Source organism: Elgaria multicarinata, chromosome 10, assembly GCF_023053635.1.
Source record: "Elgaria multicarinata webbii isolate HBS135686 ecotype San Diego chromosome 10, rElgMul1.1.pri, whole genome shotgun sequence".
Classification (NCBI taxonomy): domain Eukaryota; kingdom Metazoa; phylum Chordata; class Lepidosauria; order Squamata; family Anguidae; genus Elgaria; species Elgaria multicarinata.
In genome coordinates this window covers 76996786-77018331 of record NC_086180.1, presented here as the reverse complement: position 1 = coordinate 77018331, position 21546 = coordinate 76996786, and the positions used below count along the sequence as shown (strand labels likewise).

General features: G+C 37.6%; 1 protein-coding gene across 3 annotated transcripts in view; it reads left to right on the top strand.

Annotated features, from left to right (window-relative positions):
* Positions 1–21546, top strand: part of RAPGEF2 (Rap guanine nucleotide exchange factor 2) — a 179466-nt gene that overhangs the window by 25309 nt on the left and 132611 nt on the right. The gene's annotated exons all lie outside the window — the stretch shown is intronic.

Genomic DNA, 21546 nt, shown 5'->3' with positions numbered 1-21546 from the left:
ATAGCTAATTTAAGAACAATTGTTCTTGAGAGAATGCGACTGTCAAGACCTTGTCCTTGCCTGGTGCTACTAAATAAATGGAAATAGAAGCTGTACTTAAATTTAAATCTTGATGAGGATCCAGTTGTGTTTGGGCAAATGCTCTAATGCTATGGAACTTTGACTGATTTGGGCCTCTTCACTGTAGTTTCTTAGTGATCCAATTAAGATTAATGTAGAGGCTTGGTCTGCATGTTGTCCAAACTCAGACCGCTTTCCTCAGAGTGCCTTATTTTTGGACAAGAAGCCACTCTGACAGTCCATGGCTTGTTCTGGGCTGGTGTGTCATCTGAACCTGGATCAGCAATTTCATTGTGGGTTGCCAGGATTGGTTACAGAGTCACTTGGCAAGAGCAGCAACCCCTCCCCCCACTGCTCTTCACAATTGTGTCTGCCCATGTCACCTGAAGTCTTCTTCGCCGGTGACTACATCTCCAATGATGCCCAAGCAGCACTTTGGAAGGGTTGTCACTTTTTTTGTCAACCCCCTTTTTAATTTTTTTGGGGTTAAGGGAACTTGTACAAATATGATCACAATTTTTAAATAGTCTTTGTCGATATTTTGCAAGTGTGCTGTTTTGCATATTGAACGTACAGCTGTCTGATATGAGTAGCCTTGTCTTATCATTGTCCTTGTATTAATTTTTGTGAACTTCCCAGAGAGCTTCGGCTATTGGGCGGTAAATGTAATAAATAAATATAAATATGTTTCAGCAGTCAACAGATATGCAGAAATGAGAGAAGACAGTATCTCCCACTTCGCAAGGTTATCCTCTTGCTTTGAAGTATTGAATGACCTGAATCCGCCTCCCATTGAACACTTTCCCCCAGTCCCCAGCAAGGTTGGAAAGGGCAAATCTCAGTCCCCACCCTTTACACAGCTCCCTTTTGGGTCCATCTGGTCCAGCATCCTCCTCCCATAGTGACCAACCAGATGCCCCATGGAAACCCAGAAGTAGGGCACAAGAGTAACAGCATAGTTGTTCCCCAACAACTGGTGTACATAGGCATACAGCTTCTGATACTGGAGATAGCATATAGTCATCATGACTAGTCGCCATTGGTATCTTATCGTCCATGTATTTGTCCAATCCCCCTTTCAAGCCAGCAAAACAGGTGGCCATCACTACAGCTCATGGAAGTGAATTCCATAGTGAAAGTTTGAGGGAAGTGTCAAACAAAGTGTGTGTGTGTGTGTGGGTGGGTGAAAGTGGAGGAGGATGACACTTACCAGAACATTGACAGAACAGGGAATCTAGGCAAAAATCATGGTAGAGCAATAGAACTTGGGGGAATTTAACACAAAGTCCCCAGGAGCTGACAATCGCTCCTGTGAAATTGCTCAAGAGTAACATTAAGATTATTTTTTTTAAAAAAAATGGAGAATGGAGCAGTTACTGCTGTGGCTACAACATTAACTGATCTAAAAGGGAGCTTAAAAAAAGGGGGGGAAGCCAAGATCTCCCCTTTCCAGATGTACTGGAGATTGGGGAAAGTGTTGCCTGGGAGAAGGACATTGGAAAGTGTCAGTTCAACATTTAAAATTGAGAGGATCACATTGCGAAGTTGTCCACCCACTCTTTTGGTGCACCTACTGCTCTTACTTTGGCACTCCCATTGACAGCCTCAACATACAAGGAATTGGCAGAGGAAGACTACACATATTAGACAAGTGAAAGTGCACAATAAAAATAATTAAAATATTTTAAAGGCTGGGGAATGAAAAGGGATAGCAATCGGAAGGAGGGGGAGACAAGATGGATTGTGGTGTGAAGGACACTGGGATCCCTAGGGGCAAGGAGGGCGATAAGCCATGGTGAGCCCATTCATCTGTGGGGTGCACATGATGTAGCTTATTCGCAGGGTGGTGTAGCATGATGTACGAACCTCCCCATTGACTGGGTTTTGCAGTACATATGGTTCCATAAGTGTTAGTTTTCTTACTAAGGCTGTCATTTTAAGAATATTAACCTTGGAAATAAGTGTACTGATTTCAGTAGACCTTTATTTCCATAAGTTTACTTAGGACTCCTGTCCTCAGGACAAATGCTATTTAGTCTTTATTTTATTTGAGGTTTTATTAGATTTCCCTTACAGCTGACCAGTCAAGCTTTTCAAAGGAAGTGGTAATCTATATTAAACTACATTCCACAGGACATATAATATAGGAACCGTTGTAGGCACAAATGATAGGCTTCTAGTAATACTTTAATGATGCTCTGTTGTGTGAACCTGTAGTCAGTTTGTCTAACTAACAGCCCTAGAGCATTGTAAGCTATGTAAAAATAAGACAAAGGTGCTACTTTTTGTTTTCCTTCTGAGACAAACTTGCACGTGGCAAGGGAATTGTCATTTTGGACTGCAATTACGTAGCCTAAAGATTATGTCATTTGAATTTTGATTGGATGAATTGAGGCTTAAATAAAGGCCTTGGGGAAATGTAAGATGGTATTTCCCCAAGGAAAGAACCTGAGGAGGCTTTGGGTTCTCAAACTCCCTCCTCTATCTTCAACATGGTGAGAAGTCAATGCTTGAACTGAGATATTTTTGGTTATTTGAATGTAAAAAGAATTTAAGCATAAGAGCTTTAAAGTGAAGGTATAAACTGGGCTTGGCAATTATGGGAGGTCTGGAGGCCATTTTTGCCCCCTGGATGCCTCCACCCCCTCAGGGTAGTGAAAAATAAGAATTGTTTGCAGACTAATTTTGACCCTTTTTGTGCTCTGTAGTGGCTATGGACAACTTTTCTTTTTAAATTGCCCCCTATCTTTTGTGTCTGTGGGGGCTACATGCAGCCTACTGACCATGTGTTGCTCACCTCTGATGTAAAAGGATCCTAAATTCAAATAACAGGATTTCTTGGGGCATGTGTAATCTGAAGTCCAACTGCTTGATAACTTTGAATTTGCTGACCAATTTGAACTGTATGAAGCATTACACAAATTAGCATAACTTCTCAAACTATACTAGGGAAACAAAAGGTAAGATTTGGTTTATTCAGATATGTTTACAGGGTGCTGCATTATAGGTACTCGGGGCAATGTTGAGCTATATCAAATTATAGGAATTTGCTACAGGGATTTCTTTGTGGAAGTTGCTCTGCGATATTGAATACCTAAATGAAACAAAATAAATATTAAATGGAAGCAATATGTAAAAAATCATGTGTACATAGTTACGTGTGAAAATTGTACAGATGGTTATTTTGTAGTAATTACTCAAGCTTTTGAAGCAGCTGCACATGTAGCTTTGTATGTATAATTGCAATCAATTTAACTCTTGCAATTTTCATACATGAACATTTACATGTCTTATACATGTGTGTTATTACACTAAGATTAATCTCTCATGTAGGACAGATGTCAAGTGAAGTGACCCAAAAATTAAGCATCGTTCTTCTGTTCATCCCTCCTGTCTAGACACTGCTAACTAGATAAGAATGTCACACATCTGTAAACAGAATATGTGGCATTGGAAAAGTTAATGGCCTGTGTGACTTTAAGTAAATCAGCAGAAATCAGTTGTTCAGAAGCTATGAAAGCTTTAACAAGTCACCATAAATATTTCATAAGAAGAAAATTGACTCAGGTGCTGCTATGTGTCTGTCTTTTGTGTCTCTTTCCAGTAAAACTGACCTTAGTAACTGTCTTGACCGGGATTGCCTTAGTAAATATTTCAACTAAATTGCTGTGAAATGTTTTGTGTTTACATTTTTGCTCATGCAGAAGCTTTTCTGATTTGGGGGCTGTGGCTGGTAAATCTATAGCATTCTTTCTTGCCCGCTGAGTTTCATCACAGTCTGAACCTTTTTGCTATTACTTGTGCTGTTCAGGCAGCCTGCTGAGTTTGCCTTTCTTACTTGTATTTCTGTCATCCAAGTTGATATACTTCAGAGTTTGTACGCTTAATTATAAACAATATTAGGAAAAAAACTTGTTCCTCAGAGCATTTACTGACACGAAATAAGAAATACTATCATAGTTATTGTTTCTTGCTCATTTTTCTCCATATCTCTTATCTGATCTAAAATCTAATTTTAGTAATCTTTGTCTTAAAATTGTTTCTTGCAGAGGCTCTCTGTTAAATAGATTAATCCATGGATCTTGTGATTGCATGAAATATACTGTTATTATAACTCATTGTGGGATTGGTTAATAATTAGGGCAACTTGGTGCTTGGTTTGGGCTGAAAGGATTATTGTTTTACTCAGGATTCAGAGGTTAGAATTAGAAACAGTGGTGAAAAGCAAGACATGTTACGGAAGGAAAAATGTTCTTAGCAGCCTTCTAGGCAGCTTCTGCTTTATGTAGTAGGTCATAGTTATTATATACATCCATCAAAAACACTGATGTCTAATAGAGGCACTTCTCAACATAGACACTGTATGAAAAACAGGTCTCTGTTTTCCATTAAATGCATATTGATTTTTGCATCTCCTGCCCATTGTGGAACACTGGCTTATCTGAAAGCAGACTTCTGGAAAAAGGTTATGACCTATTGACTAATTCTGAACTACCGTGGAAAAAACCAAACTATTTCCCCCCCTTTATAATAGCTGTAGTCAACTTGTTTTATAATGAATTACAAGGTCTCTTTCTTCCTTTTAATATTTCCAATTGACAATGGAATTAATTTTAATATGTATTATACACAATCCTATGCACATTTATTCAAAAGTATGTCCCCTTAAGTTCAATGGGCCTGTTTGCACATCTGTGTGCGTAGGACTGCAGTACCAAACATTCTACATTTGCAGATGTTCATATGTTGTGTATAGCTAATAATGTAATTCTTGCATATGCGAAAGAGCCTAAGATAATTTATCACTGAATTGTTTTGAGAAATGTGTAGGCCAATAAAGCTGAGTACTGTGGTCTAGTATAAGATATGGCAATTTTATGAACTGATTAGATTTAAAAGGAACATTTAAATAAAATTCTTTTCTCAAGAGTTTTACAAACCAGGTATGAATTATAACATTTGATAATGCTGAGGTGTTTTTCTGTGAAGCAAGACAAGTTCTGTGAGACTTTATTTCTGCTTATCTTGCTTCTCAATATAGTACACCGAACCTGCAGACTCGTGTAAGTTGTGTAAGAGACCATTTCTTAGATGATATATCAGCTTTTCTTATCTGCTATAAGAGTAACCCTGATTTTGTAACACCAAAGACATACAAGTCTTTCTCATTTTGTTGTTTATATTTCTCATTTCTGAAAAATGACAGGCTTCAAGCTAACAAAAATGCTCTAGGCTGTGCAACTATATAACATGAACAGCGTATATGCCTTTGGTGAGAGTATGTAAAGATACATTAAAGGGAAGATTCAGCATATGACAGTTTGAAATCTAGTATTGATGCTTTTGCAAATACGCTGCTTTTGCAATTTTAGGTTCAAAGATGGTGATAAATAGCGCTTGAGGGCAAATGAATGGCAATCATGCAGACCTAAATAGCTACCTCCGGTGTTATGAATTATGAAATCATTCACTTAAGAATGAATTGACTTTAGAGTGCATGAATTCATGGTCTTTTCCTTGGTGGTGTCTGGAATTACTAGTACTGTATTTTTCAGCTATAGGCTTTAATTTAAAACACAATATACTGTTCATAGAATTCTATATGGCTTTATTTGTTCCATCCTGGATATCTTTTCTATTAAAATAGCGGACAGCCAATTTTTTAAAGCTTCCAGGTGTAAATTGTAGAATGTCTTTTACAAAAATACTTTTTTGCTTTGACACCTGTATCCTATAGTTTTTTTGGAATGATTCCCATTTCACTATTCATATTTCTGCCTGGTTTTAGTACTTTATAACTTGTACATTTGCCTATGAAAATATTTTAATGTTGCCAAGTTTTAGAAAAACATAAAGTTAGATTTTCATAAGGATTGATTGCCAAGCGTTAGGGTGGCAAAGTTGCCTATTTGTTGATGAGGAAACCTACACATAAACAAAATATTAACAGGTATATTTTCATTCCTCACACACACACACACACACACACACACACACACAATTTTTTGTCAGATCTTTGTGTCTTGCCTACTTGTTGTGGTGGGAGCCTGGATGTGTGTGAACTGACTGAAAGTGAATGTACACATGACTGAAGTAATAATGATTGACAGTTTGTGTGACTGGGTGAGCGGGAGAGAAGAATGAGGTAAAACAATACATAATACATAGTACCCAGCTTTCCCTGGTATTTCAAGCTTGAAACACTGGAGTGCTTTTGTAAAAAGGCAGTGAATGTATTTATAACATGGATTTAACATACATTTTTGAGCCAAATTTTGTGGTAGAAAAAACACTGTTTGTAGTTGTGGTATAATGTGATGTAAGAATGGATTTCTTACTCCAGATCTTTAGCATTACATGTTGAGTCCCTTAATTGTATGACTTCTAACATTGTCTCCAAAGCAGGCAAAAGAGCCGCATAGGAACACCCTGTAATTTTCCGTTCGCTTCCCCCCCCTTTTTTTTTGGTTGACTGAAAGAGGTGACAGGCTCTAATTTTCCATCTAGCCTCTTTCACATTTATCTTCTCCTTATGGCATCATTATAATCATGGATGTCTTATTTTCTTCACTTTAGCAGCAGCATTAGCAGCAGCATATGTTGCATAAATTGTGTTGATTTGAACCCAAGTACTTAAAAACCTGCTTGTGGGGGTGGATCATTAAGTCTTGGTACTATTTCAGTTGAGTAGTTGTGCTGTAGACATGTTAAAATGGCTTATAATAAAAGGAATAATATGAAATATGAATTCAATAAAACATGCATCTGTATTGCTTTATTTGAATATTACACAGTGGGACAACACAATGGTTTACTGGAAACGTTCTTTTATGCTGAATTATCTGTTTTAACAAATCCATGATATGATGCAGCAGTATTCCTTTTATCTAAGCCACCTGAGGAATATGCAAAATAACTGATAAATGCTTTTAAGATTGGGTGACATTGAACTATATGGGGCTCTGATCCAATGGTTTCAATAATGGGGGTTCTGATGTATTTGCATTCTCAACATACGTTTTTATATAGATTTGTAGAATTCCTTACATTGTTGTTGTGTTGGGAAACCTATGAAAAAAAGAAATAAAGTTGATGTTGTTGAATATGGTCTTTCTCCTAATGCCCTTGATGTTAGTGTTTCTTCAGCCACTATTAGAATTATGCATTGTTGGTATGTCATGAAGTGTGTCTATGTTTTTCTGATAAGAACAGCTGGAGGAGACATCATATTCTTAACAGTTTTATGTTTATTTTTGTTCCATCTCCCCTTGTCCCCTTTAGCTGATCAGTAGGGAAAAGAGAGAAAGAAAAGAAAAAGTCACCTTGGAAGGCAGCACGTTCACCTATCAGACACATGATGAATGCTGTTTGCAATAGGATTGGCATAGTAAAGGCTGTTTGTTACTGTAATGAAATTTTATCCAAAGAGGAGTGAAGCTACATTTAAGATTTGGGGGCCTATGTTACACTGATCTGTGAAAGAGAAAATAATGTATGCTAGTTCTATTCAAACACTAATGTGAACAGCCTGAATGCTCAAGGAGTGTTAACTACAAAGTGTTAAGTCTGATATCCCCTCAAAACATATGTGAAAGTTTTGATCCAGTTCTGTGGCGCATACTATTGCCACTCACAAGTGTGTACTGACATAATTTAGAGGGCAACAGGAGATCTTAGTGGGCAGTGTGTGTGTGTGTGTGTGTGAATGGGGGACTTGGCCAATGTTTATGAGCTCAGTTTAGTTGAGAAGAATGACTTTTGGTTCTTGAGACAGTACAGCTCCACAGTCTCAGGGATATAAGGAACATATTGACTGGGTTTGCGCATCATGTCATTGTGGGTGGTTGTAAAGTGGCTTAGCATGACATCCCAACCCAGAGCATTTTTCCCATCATGCAAACAAACCATCTTGAGAATCCATGGCTTGTAGTAGGATTGTTTAAGGTGGCATCTCCTTAGGTTGGCTTAGTGTGACTCCTGAATCCGGCAGGGCTTTTTTTTTGTGGGTTGTTGGAATGGCTAGAGAACTGGCTGGCAAGAGTGGCAAACCCCTCCCCCCTGCTGCTCCTCACAATCTGGCTAATGCTGCTGCTATTCATCTTCATCCCTTCTCAGACTGGGTTATTATTATTTTTGAATCATGAAGGGACATCAGAGATTGTCCCAAACGTGTTCACAAGGGTTTCTTCCACTCCTACACAAGTGCAAATGACCACTGCTAGGGATTTTGTGCAAATTTTATCTGTTTTACTGACCTGCCATGAGATTTGTGCAGATTTTCCCTACATTCTGCTGCTCTGCCATGAATTTTGTGTAATTTTTGCAGTTCCACTCACTGCTCTGTAACCTCCTTGTACATCTGAGAACAAGCAACAGAGTTATTTTGTTTCAAGAACAAAGATTACTTCAATGTAGTGTGAAGTTAAAAAGGTGTTCTCTAGCAAGGGAAGCACCTTTCCAGCAATTGACTCTTCGTGGTTGCCAGCTGACTATGGAAACTGGCCCTTCCCGCATCAGATCACAAAAAGAAAATGTGCTTCTGAGCCCTTATGAACACAGGAATGCGGTTGCAAGATTTTGTTTTGTTTGGGATCTTGTGCTCTTGCAAGAACACAAGAGAACCTGCCTGCTATTGAGCCCAGCAGAGATTCTCTTCTTGCAGATGTCCCTGTCAATTTTATCCCCAAGGTCATTGCTTCTCCAATGAATCTCCCCTTCTTTGTGTCAGATCACAAAAAGGAAATAATTTTCTGACCCCTTACAAATGCGGGAACGTGGTTGCAAGCTTTGTAAAATTTCGTTTTGTTCTATGTCTTGTGCTTTTGTGCAACACCACAAGAACACCTGTCCCTGTTTAGAAATACAGAAATACCTGTATTTCTCTATCTTTCACCTTTGGCACTTTCCTTGTTAGTACCTTTTTATTTTTGACATACTGAAGCATTCCTGCCCCAAAGCGCCTTCTCTTCTGTAGCTCCTTTGCTTAACACACACCCCCCCCACTTCAACTTGTCAGTGTCCTCCACCTTGGGGCTTCCCTTGCTGGAGAACACACTTTTTTTTAAGGATGCTTCATGTTACACTGAAGTAAGCTTCATGCTTGAAACAAAACAGCTTCATTGCTAGCTGTCAGATGTACATGAGGGCTACAGGTCAGAGAGCAGGATCACAAAAAATATGCAGAATTCATGGCAGAGTAGTAGAATGGTGGGGAAATTTGAGCAAAATCCTTAGGAGTAGTCATTTGCTCCTGAGCAAAGAACAAAAAAACAGAAACTTTGCAGACATGTATGGGACACTCACTGGTGTCCTTTCTTCATGATTCCTAGGGAAAAAAAATCTATCCTGAGGCTGAGCAGGGATGAGAGAGAATGGTGGTGGCACTAGTGAGATAGTGAGGAACGGCAGGGTTTTCTCTGCTTTTGCCACCTGGCTCTCTCCATTGCTAGCTGTCAGACGTATATGAGGGTTGCAGAGCAGACAGCTAGAATGCAAGAATTATGCAAAATTCATGGCTGAGCAGTTGAACAGAGGAGAAATTTGTGAAAATTTCAGAACAGAAAAAATAATTTGAAACGTTGTGAATGCATTTCCGTGTTTATAAGGGCGTGGGAAATTATTTTCTTTTTGTGATTTGATGTGGGGGGATGCCAGTAACCCCAGTGAACCAATTGCAGAAAGGGTGCTGATGTACGGAACAAGGAAACAAGTGTTTCTGCTGCAGAGCCCCATGGGATATGTGCTGGCAGCTGGCTGGAAGTCTGAGAGGAACTGAGGGAGAAACAAGTCATGGCAAGCTGCTGAGCAGGCAATTGTTTTTCTAGAGTAAAGGGCAAGCTACCCACTCATCATGGCTTCTTCTCAAGGTGGCTTAGCATGACGTGTGAACATGCCTATTATCCTGTCAGCTGCTGCTGAAAACAACATACATTACAATGATGTATTTCTTCCACCACTAGTAAGAAGAGTTGCATTCCTCACCATTAGCTTTTGACTTTAGTGCTGTTCATGCTTTACACATGTATAATTGTCTGTGTCAAGCAAAGTAGTTGATTTCTAAAATAAACATGTAACTTTTAAAAAGTAGTGTTTTGATCATGTATAGATGGAACTCCAAGCATTTCTCATTGTTGTGCAGCAGAGTCTTTCCAGGTGGTTAGAGACCTGTTGCAATCTGGCCCTGATAGTAAAGGTATAGCCATCTGTCAGAATGCTGTGACAAAATTTGTGAGACACCTTAAAAGCAAAGTTGATCGCATTTTCATGACTTAGACTCCACAGTTCCTGCAGTTCCTGAGTGGAGGTGTCCAGACCAATGTTTGGTCCTGTTTTATTGGATGTGCAATCAAAATGGCTGCAGCACACACTGGGGGTCATGGTGGGTTAAATAACCCATAATAAGCCAGCTATGTCATGCAAACTGGGTCAGTTAAAATACATAAAATAGGAAAGTCTTTGGATTGTAAATCTTCCAAGTATTCCCCCCCAAAAAGCAATAGTAATGTTCTAAATATGAACTCAGTTCTTTTGCATAGGGTACGTGCAGCTTTTGTTGTTGTTGTTGAGGGAACTGCCCTCATACCACCATACAGGTAGGTTGTAATTACTACATGGTACATACTCTTTTTTTAATCTCTTATACTATCTCTGCTCTCTGCTTAAAGGAGGACCAAGAAACCTCAGGTCATCTCCATCTTACCATCTGGTCCCCTACAAATCCTCTTTTGATCTGATTCTAGCCATTCTCTGTGGACTGGCGTGTGGGAGAGTACTTAGAGGGTGGAGTAGAAAGTGCCTAGTTAAGTGTAAGATTCTTCAGTGCACCCAGATAAAAACAGATAATTGTTCATGGCAAAAACTCAGTTTTATTGAAATCATCTTTGGTATAAACACATCTACACATTGAGGCTGTCAGATTGTGGAGAGGCTGAGTCAGAAGCAAAAGTTGGATTTGAAAATTCTTAGATTGTCGTATATTAGAAGTAACATGGACTGGACTTCTAAATATACTGTAGTACTTACCACACTAGGTGATAAGGCATAACAATGGATAAGTGAAGCCAGAAGATATACGCAGAACTTGGAGCTTTTTGAGTGTGTGTGTGCAGACGACGACGACAATAGCGTTCAAGAAAGCTATTAAGACTGATCTCTTCCGGGAGGCCTATCCAGTAGAATTTTAGAATACTTTTAATATGCTTTTAGGATGTTTTTAATCAGTATTTTGTGTATTTTATGCTTCTTGTTGTTCCCCGCCTCAATCCAATCAGAGAGGCGGGTAAGAAATATATTATTATTGTTAATGTTATTGTTATTAATGTTATTACTATATAGTCCCTAGTGTCTACACAACAATGACTGCTTTTGCAAGGTACTTTTGGGGAATGAGCTGCTTTAGGTGAAAATACAAAAAAGTCATTTTCCTAGGCTGTGTTTCCTGCCTAAGAAAGGACAGTTGGCTTTGTCTAGTTCTGTGACAATACTGACTTTATTAGAACATATCTCATATCAGTATGTGCATGGTTGTGTGTGGCTGTGATAATATGTAGCTATAAAATTGCGTACAGGAGTGTATTTCCATGAACAGCCCTGTAGGATGCATGGTTCATTTTGTGGGGCAAAGATTTATTTTGTTTGTATCAGACATATCCTTGCAGCTAGCAAAAAATAATAATACAGAAACAAAGGGGCAAAATGTAATGTGCACATATAGTCCTTAAAAATTCTGAAGCATCATCAAATCATGATCCTGTGCATTATGGCCAATCATCCAATGCTAAACCAGTAGTGGGTGATTATAAATTCCTATCAATAATGTATGTAAATACAGCAGAATCTGAAACAGTAGTGTTTCCTACTACATTATCTTTTTTTCTTTTTTTTTAAACAGAGAGCTCATAGTACTTGCTCTTTTCTGGTGTCCCATATCATGAGCCTTGTTCAGATGTTCAGTTTGAACAAAGCACAGATGTAAGTAAGTCATGGAGCTGCATGCGCATGCTTGTTCTGTCCCCTACGTCTGAGCTGACGGAGACTGACCAAGAAAGAAACCTTGTGTTAGACAGCTTGATGGAAATGTCAGTCTGGTCTGAGGCTGCTGTGAAAAAGACAAATTGCATCTTGGACATAATTAGAAAAGAAATTGAAAATAAAACTGCCGATATCGTAATGTAGAAATCTATGGTACATAGTGTTCCAAGTGTAGTTGTACATTTCTGGTCACCACACCTCAAGAAAGATACTGTAATCAGAACAGGGCAGCCAGAACAATCAGTGGAATGGACCAACTCCCCAATGAAGTGTGTGGGACTGTTAACTTTAGAAAAATGGCAAGTAAGGGGAGACATGACAGAGGGGTATAAAGTTAAGCATGGTATGGAGAAAATTAGTAGGGAGATGTTTCCCCCCTCTCTCACAATTCTGAAATCCAATGAAGCTGATTGGTGGGATATTTAGATAAAAAGAAGTACTTCGCACATCATATAGTTAAACTGTGGAATTCCCTATCACAGGATGTAGTGATGGCACCAACCTACTTGTTGGCTTCCCATGGGCAAGTTAATACTTTAGTCTGATCCATCATGGTTCTGTTGTTATGTCCCTGTGTATGCCAGTTTGCACCCCTTTGTCCCTGAGGTATAAAGAGGGTCTCTACTCCTGTTGGCTTGAACATGAGTAGAGACCCTCTCCAGACTTCCCTGCTCAACATTGGGAGATTGGGGTCTGAGTGATTGGGGCTGGAAGATGGAGGGGTGGGGCCAGCATGCACAGCTCTGTGCCTCTTCTGTTTTCAAGCTGGATGTGTTTAAGATTCAATAGTGTTTGTGTACTGTGTTCAGGCTCTTGGCTCACAAGATCAATCTTATGATAGTTCTACCAGTCATAGTATGCAATAGTTGCTATGCCATATACCTATACTATATAATGAAATTGTTTACACACACTGAAATACAATACCTACCTAAGTTCTGTGATTGTAAACATATGCAATTTGAGATTTCCATATTGAGATGCAATTTGATATGTCAAATTCTAGAGCAATCACTACTATTTAAAGAATGCCCAGTGGCTTTGAACATCTCTTGAAAACAGTTACTATCAGATGTTTCAGGGTCTTTGCATCGGACTACAAAAATATATCTACAAAAGTTGCATGCCTATGTCTGAGATCTAAAATGCTTCCATTCCACAACAGTTGAACAGTTCTTTTCCTTGTAAATGTACTTGTAAAAAGAGGGCCGACTGCATCAAATAATGCCTTAAAAGCAGCTCTTGAGTTTGCACTTGAGTCAAGGTTAATATTCAACTGTAGTTAACACTACCAGGTATAAATAAATTCTTCACCTATCGTATCATTAAAAAACAACTCCACCCCATTGTATTCCTTAAAAGAGAGAGATGAGTTGTAATGGTTGTACATATCATTACTTTACCAATATACCAATGGAGTGACTGTTGTTGTTGTTCGTTTTATTATTGACTTTAATTGTTTTCATTGCCATTTTTGCTGACTTGTCATACTGTACTGTTGGAATTTTATATGGTCTACAAAAGGACCCCTACCATCTTTCTAACACATTTTTTCAAATAGACCAATTGCAAATGTTTCAGTAGATGCCAAAGTTAAATTAAATGTCATTTTTGGAGAAGCCTATCACTGGACTCAAGAAGAATGGCAACACATATTTAATCCCAAAATGTTTTTTATTCTGTTCTTAAAGTTAACCATATGTTGCTACTAATTTACAAATATATCAGATGTATGTTTTGGTGAATAATGCATATAATCCTTGCCACTGGTCTCCAAAAACACACACTTTATAGTTCTTTTCTTCACTGGAATACTCTCTTGATGGTAGTTCTTTGGCAGTATCACTTATAGTTTGGAGCTATTACAGCATTATTGGGGCAGGAATATCCAGGTCTGAAGGGTAGTATTTTATGGTGCACAGCAGAATCTTTTTTACTTTTGCTCTAGTTGAAAAAAGGGTCATAAGATTTAGGAGTCTGATGTTTAGGCATGAAATAATTTAGCTAACAAAAGTTCTGGATTACTTACCAAAATCTGTTCTCTCTCCTTCATGCTCTCAAAGATTTTACTTCTTTTACATGCATAAGTATTTGATACTGGTTTGGTGTGGCAACATTTTACTGATGTCTTCAGCTTTTGTATATTCTGAACTTCATATATTAGTATATCTGCAAATCAGTACCTTTGTGAAAATTACAACAGGGGAATAAAATAATAATAATTCATATGTCTGAGCAAAAATCCCTTCTACATCACTTTTTGTCATGTTGATAGCTGATATATTCCATGAATGTAGTGTGGGAAGTAGCTCTGTCTGGTATAGTCATATAGAGGCATTGATTGTACTATGAGCTCTCTGCTAAGAAATCAGAGATAATGTTCAGCTACTTGCCTGAAGGAGTGCATTTTTCATTTGTGGTGAATTGGTTGGGAAACACTCCCCTTGGGTAAGTTTTTTCAACAGCTTTCTTTGAGCTATACATGCACAAGGAAACCTGTAAGCTCTTCTGTAACAGTAACTTTGCTCATGCTAATTTTATGTTAGTTTGAAAGCATTGTAGCCTCTCATGTTGGCAAGACTTTCTGGCTTTCTATACTGCTGTATCAAAAATGGACAGACTAACCTTAAAGCATATTCCACATCCTTTACTAAAGCCAGTATCTAACTGAGGGCAAAGCTTTACCTGTACAATTACCATGCCTTGCCAAATCTACCTTGGAAATTATAGCTCTTTGCGGAGTCTAGGAGTCTTGGTGCATTGGATAAAGTGTAAGGCTGGATGTTGGAAAGAAAGCTTGAAGCTGTAAGTAGCTTGTTTGCCCATTAGAAAATGTCCAAAATCAACTGTTGGGTAATACCTTTATTAGGAACCAAAATATCACCAAATAATGAGCAAGTGTTTGAGTTTTCCAGAACTCTTAATTGAGCTGGATGTTAAGCAAAATGAGGGGGAGTGAAAATTGGACATGACATTGCAATTTGTTGTAATCTTAAAATGAAGTGCAGGAGTAGTTCAGATATGATCAGATTAATTGCTGTTAAGTGTTAAAATATTTCATGTTTCATTGAGGGCTACTGTGATAAAGAAACTATAACGTCTGATCTCCCATTAAAAATAATAATAAACTAGTAGTTACTCAGTACTAAAAGGAATATGCAGGTCCTTTGTGAGGCAGAGAACAGAAGTAATATGGTAGTCTCCAGAACTAGGGGTTAATTTTGGGGTATTGCACTAGGTAAAAAGTCAATAGTCAGCTATGAAATTCTGCGTGGGCTCAGACAAGTTGCTGTGTCTCATCTGAATTTGCTTCACAGGATTGTTTTGTCTTTGGAAGATAACATCAGAGAGTGCACTCATGCTGAGTTTAGGTAATGATTGTACAAATCCACCACTTGATAGTAGAAGTGCATTAACTGTAAGAGATGGCACATCCATCTATGAAAGTAACTGACCTTCATTATAACTTAAAGTGAGAAATTGGCTGATTGTATTTGGTTGAACTAGTGCAGACTAAACCTATTTGAATATGTCACTTAAACCTGATTTTTTTCTCTCTTGAATGAGTTAAATGCTATTCCCAGCAGAATTATCTCTTTTTAAGATTTTTGTCACTTTATGTGTTTGGACCTGGAAAGTATCAAGGGTTTCATTATTGAGTTGTGTTTGTAGGCTGTTCAAAGGTATATTTCTGATATACAGTGACTGAATGTGTGTATATACACAAAAGTATTGATCAGTGTGTAAAGATGCTTATTGTCAAAAGTAAAGTATTTTGCATCTTGAGTAAAGAAATGTTTTTATCTTGCCTTTCTGTTTATACAATTCACACCAATAACAATTAGATTGATTTGTGTACTTGAAGGAGATCAAATAATAATATTTATTTGTATACTGCCTTTCCAAAATTAACATTGTGGAAAAGTTGGTTTACAATTAACTAAAGAACAATAATAAAAATAGCAAAATATAAAAATATAATGTCAGCATTGCAAGCAAACTTAATCACTATTTAATAACAACCATTAAATATCAAGCAGTAGTTATACTGGTAGTTTGATTACTGAGCATTAAGTGTGTACACAATGTCTCTCCCCCCCCCAATTCAGTAATAATTAATTTCATAACCTTTCAATATCAACTAATGTAATACTTCATCAATAAAACATTTGAATAGAAACAAGCAATTATTATTATTATTATTATTATTATTATTATTATTATTATTATTATTTATATAGCACCATCAATGTACATGGTGCTGTACAGAGTAAAACAGTAAATAGCAAGACTCTGCCGCATAGGCTTACAATCTAATAAAATCATAGAAAAACAATAAGGAGGGGAAGAGAATGCAAACAGGCACAGGGTAGGGTAAGCAGGCACAGGGTAGGGTAAAACTAACAGTATAAAGTCTGCACAACATCAAGTTTTAAAAGCTTTAGGAAAAAGAAAAGTTTTTAGTTGAGCTTTAAAAGCTGCGATTGAACTTGTAGTTCTCAAATGTTCTGGAAGAGCGTTCCAGGCGTAAGGGGCAGCAGAAGAAAATGGACGGAGCCGAGCAAGGGAAGTAGAGGCCCTTGGGCAGGTGAGAAACATGGCATCAGAGGAGCGAAGAGCACGAGTGGGGCAATAGTGTGAGATGAGAGAGGAGAGATAGGAAGGAGCTAGACCGTGAAAAGCTTTGAAGGTTAACAGGAGAAGTTTATATTGGATTCTGAAGTGAATTGGAAGCCAATGAAGAGATTTCAGAAGCGGAGTAACATGGTCAGAGCGGCGAGCCAAGAAGATGATCTTTGCGGCAGAGTGGTGAACAGAAACCAACGGACTGATGTGAGAAGAAGGAAGGCCAGAGAGAAGAAGGTTGCAATAGTGAAGTAACACTTAATATAACTGCAATATTTCAGAACAGTTCATTTCATTAACACAAACATTTCAGTCACATATACAAACATAGCAAAAAATACACAAATAAATGATTGTAGCTTACACAGGTTTCACAATGTAGGGTGCAATATAGATGTGCAATATATTCCAAATCATGGGGAGAGTATTTCCAACACCCATTAACGTATTTATATCACCCTTTTAAATTATTTCCATATAAGAATAAAATCATATTACCAATTCAACTAACATTGGCAACAACTCCTCTCAGGTAAGACAACCGTAAAACATAATTACGTTTACCTTATTAACACTGAATCTTGTATTACTGGAATTCAAGTTAGGTTTTATCAATCTTCTAAAGCTAAAGATGGCTTAGACTGCCACCTTGTGGAAATTGAAGTTCTGTTTACATTTTTGTCAGGAATACTGAAAACATATTAGTGTCTTATAACTAAATGCAACTTCTATTTGTTGTAGATTGCATGGTAACTCTAAGGGTTATACCTGGTTTGCACATAATGCTAACCCATGGTTTATTTACCCATGGTTTGTTGAAACCTGTAACCTGTAAACCCAACTACATTAACAAGTCATCACTTGTTAACCACAAACAATCCAGAAAGAGAATCCATAGTTTGTTGTTGGAATGTGAACTCTAGGTTTTTAAACTATGAGTTGTCATTATGTGTGAACCCAGAACTGTGGGTTGTTGATGGATTGTTCTGCCAGGCTACAAAGGTGGCAGGCAACCCAGTCACGCTACATCCCAGTATAGTACAATACCACGAAGGTATTTGGGATAGAGGGAAGGTGTGGGCGAAGGAAGAGGGAAACAAACAACCCATGGACTGAGTAAACAAACTGCCAGACAAATCCTGGGTAGGACAACAAACTGTCATGGGTTATATAAATTATGGGTTAGCACTGTATGTGAACCACATCATAGTCTCTGGATTTCATTACCTAGGAATCCTGCCCACAAATTAGGATCTTGTCCAGTTTCCACTTTAATATTTCCAATGCGCAACACTTTTAGTAGTAAACCTCTATGTGCGTTAGCAAAACTTCAATATCATGAGAATCCTAATTCTGTTTTTGTTTAATCGTTTCATGCTTTTCAAAGGAATAGTGACTAGATTAGAACTACGTTATTAATGCTGCAAAATTCCTCAGTAAAATGTGAAATCTTCATATTTTTACTAGTGTTATACAATGAAGTAATCATATTTCATTTTCTTTTCTACTTAAGAACAATCTGAGATATTACAAACATACTTGCTATTTCTTAATGCTTAAGAAATAGCAATGTGCCATATAAGTGACGTAGAAAAGAAGGATGCAATGTACTAGTATTCTTCCACAGGTGATATATAATTACATTGGAATGTGTTTATCTAACTTGGAAAAACTAACCATGGATTTTGGTTCTGATAGGACCTTCGTATACACTTCTTTGTAAAGGAAAGTATTTCATTGGGGTTGGTTCATAGCCCCTTCTTAGAAGTCTTACATTTTAAGGCATATGGTTCATGCACAAATGTGTATTTGAACAGCGCTAGTAGTGTTTGATCATACACTTTCTACAGTGGTCTCCTTTACTATGTCAATGGTAATGTATACAGCTTGCAGGCAATAGCAATTACCTGTGCCAGTGTCAGAGCAGTTGCCTCCTTGTTTGTCACAGACATGCATATCTGTGTTGTTCAAAATCCAATGGCTGGCTGTACAATTTAGCTCAGTATAGTGGTTTGGTGAGGTTTTGGCTCTACAAACTTCCCTACTTGGGAATTTTCCCACTTGCAAGTTAGAAGATGATTAGGCATGTATAGCCAAATTCCGCTTGTATGTCTCCATTCCAAAGAAAAAGTGTATTCCTGAGCCTTATCAGGGACATGTGCATTCTTTCATCGGTATACATAGTCCAAAGCACATGGGTACAGGTGCCTAATAACATTTATTTATTGGATTTGTATACCACCAAGAAATGTCACTCACAGTGTTTGATTTGAGTATTGTAATACTCACATAAGTATTATGTTGATGCGTACGTGGCCTGAGTTACCTTGTGTATTGTTGTTATTGTTGTCTCCTGGTTTAAGAAGATAATATTCAAATTGCAATAGGTTTTCATCATTGTATTGAACATAATACTCTCCTGCATGTGATTTGAGAGGCAGAAATGGCTGAGCCTCAAATGCCTCTTGAAAACTCATTTGTTCATTCAGGCTTTCCCTGACCTGTAATCATTCATGACACTGCTCCATTCTATTGCTTTGTTGTAATGTTTTAAGGTATTTATTGTTTTATACTGTGTTTACATTGTTTTTAATATTGTATTCTATGTGCTTTATGTAAACCACTTGGAAGTCCTTGGATGTCAAGCGGTATAGAAGCAGCTGAAATAAATAGATGATAAATTTAAAGTGAGAAGTGCATGCCTAGCTTTGTAAAGTCTTTCACAATGCTAAAGACACTTGTATAGAATCTTAAATTTAAGGTTCTTAAATATTAAGAATCTTAAATCTTAATATTTATTATGGCATAAGCTTTCATGGACGAGTCTATGGAAACTTATATGACAAGATACCTTTTTGTTTTCACTGCTACAACCTAGCACAACTATCCCTCTGGAAATCTCGCAGTGCTGTAGCATTACAGAATTTCAGATGCTAGAAGGACTTTGTGTACTTCTGAATCTCTTTCTCTGATGCATGTGAATGGCAGGGGGAGCTATTTCCTAATAGAAGTTCTGATCATAGTGCTTTTCAGGAATTCTTACCCTCTTCAAAGCAACTGTTTATGGAATAGATTGCTTGACAACAAATGACAGGAGCTCAGATTATGCAGCAGCTTGAAAAATGTTCACACAGTTTTGATATATTTTCATGGGATTCCTGTGCCTAGGGAAGTACTTTTCTTCTTCTTTATTCCTAGGTCTGCAAATACCCAAACAGATGCAGGATGTAGCTTACTTCCCTCCCATGCCTTCCTGCTTAATTAAGAATTGTCTCCAGCTTTCCTGTCCTCGTTACTTCAGCTAGTTGCAGTTACTAATCGAAGTGCTAACAGTTGAGTAGTTGTTACTAGGTGTATGACTCCAGGGGTAGGCAGAAATCATGCTTGCAGGATATCTTTCTTTCTTTCTTTTGTTAACGAACAACAACAACAACAAAAATAGTTCCTCTCCTCTAGCAGTAGGTCCCTCCCGAACCCTTCCAAAGTTTGGGGGGTCCTGAACAGTACATTGAGATGTGTGTAAGGTGACTGTTGCCAAATGATAAAATTGACAACTATCCCAGTTGCATCTACGCTGATTTCTCCGGACCCAATCTCTTGTATGTTATACTTTGTTATGGAAATGTGAACCACTTAAACTGCTGAGAATCCAGCAATTACTTCAGTTTCCTTACAACATTTTCCTTTTAAATGTACATTGCTCATTTAGTGGAAATTTTAAATGAAGTTGCTGTAATATTTCTATGACCACTGTCTATTATTTTCTCCTTTCAAGTAATGCTTTTTATTAGTTTTCATTTATGTCTAGTATTAGCACTACCCCATTACCCTATGTGTTTTCAGGGATTTAATACATGGTGCTTTGATATCCTACTCAAATGTTAAAGTGGAGCGGTCACTTGCCAATATCTGTTAATATTCATATTCCCTAACCTGGTGCAATCTTGATGTTTTAGACTTCAGCTCCCATCAGCCCCAGCCAGAGTAGCCAATGGCCAAGAATGCTGGAAGTTGTAGTCCAACACATCTGGATGGCACCAGGTTGAGTAAGACTGCTTTAGGTACTGCCAGTCCCATTTAAAAAAACTATACTTCGTACCTTATTTAAATTTTTTACATTGATGGTGTTATTTTTTGTTACATCTGCACACAAGATTATTATAAACCACATGGCCATAATGCAATAACATTTCAAGGCATAGTCTAAATTGTTTAATGGTAGTACCTTATTTTCATCATACGTGCCATCTGTGAGAATTTTAAGTACTTCTGTTTTGATACAGGTTCGGTTCATAAATAGAGTAGTGCTATACCAGTTATTAAAATATTGGATAATTGTATTAGACTGGAATCATTTAAGAGAGGCAGGCTGATGTTAAGAAAGGCTAGAACAGAAGGCTTTGAGGCATTCCCTTTGACTTTGAAAACATTTGAAAACTGATGGCAGGGAAAGCTGGCTAGATCTGCTGGTGCTAGTTGTAGATCATTATTCCAAATTTGGCATATTGTTCTTAATCAGTTCTCCATTTTATAATGGTGATTTGGCTTGGTCTTTATTCACAAACTTTAAAATTCTACAAAATTCACAGGAATTTTTTCACTTCGATTATTCTTGTCTGTAATTGATACAGCCTCACATTGTTTATGAAATCTAAACAGTTTGGTGTTAATTTGTTTTTGCCATTTAGTTTGCCAGTAGAAAAATACTTGGGAAATTAATGGTACATTTCTAAAGTTATCTGCCTTCAGTATAGTGGATCCCTCCCCTAAACTTAATTGCAGTGTATTTTAGGGGCATTGACCTATATTAAATGGGCTGTTTGAATGTGT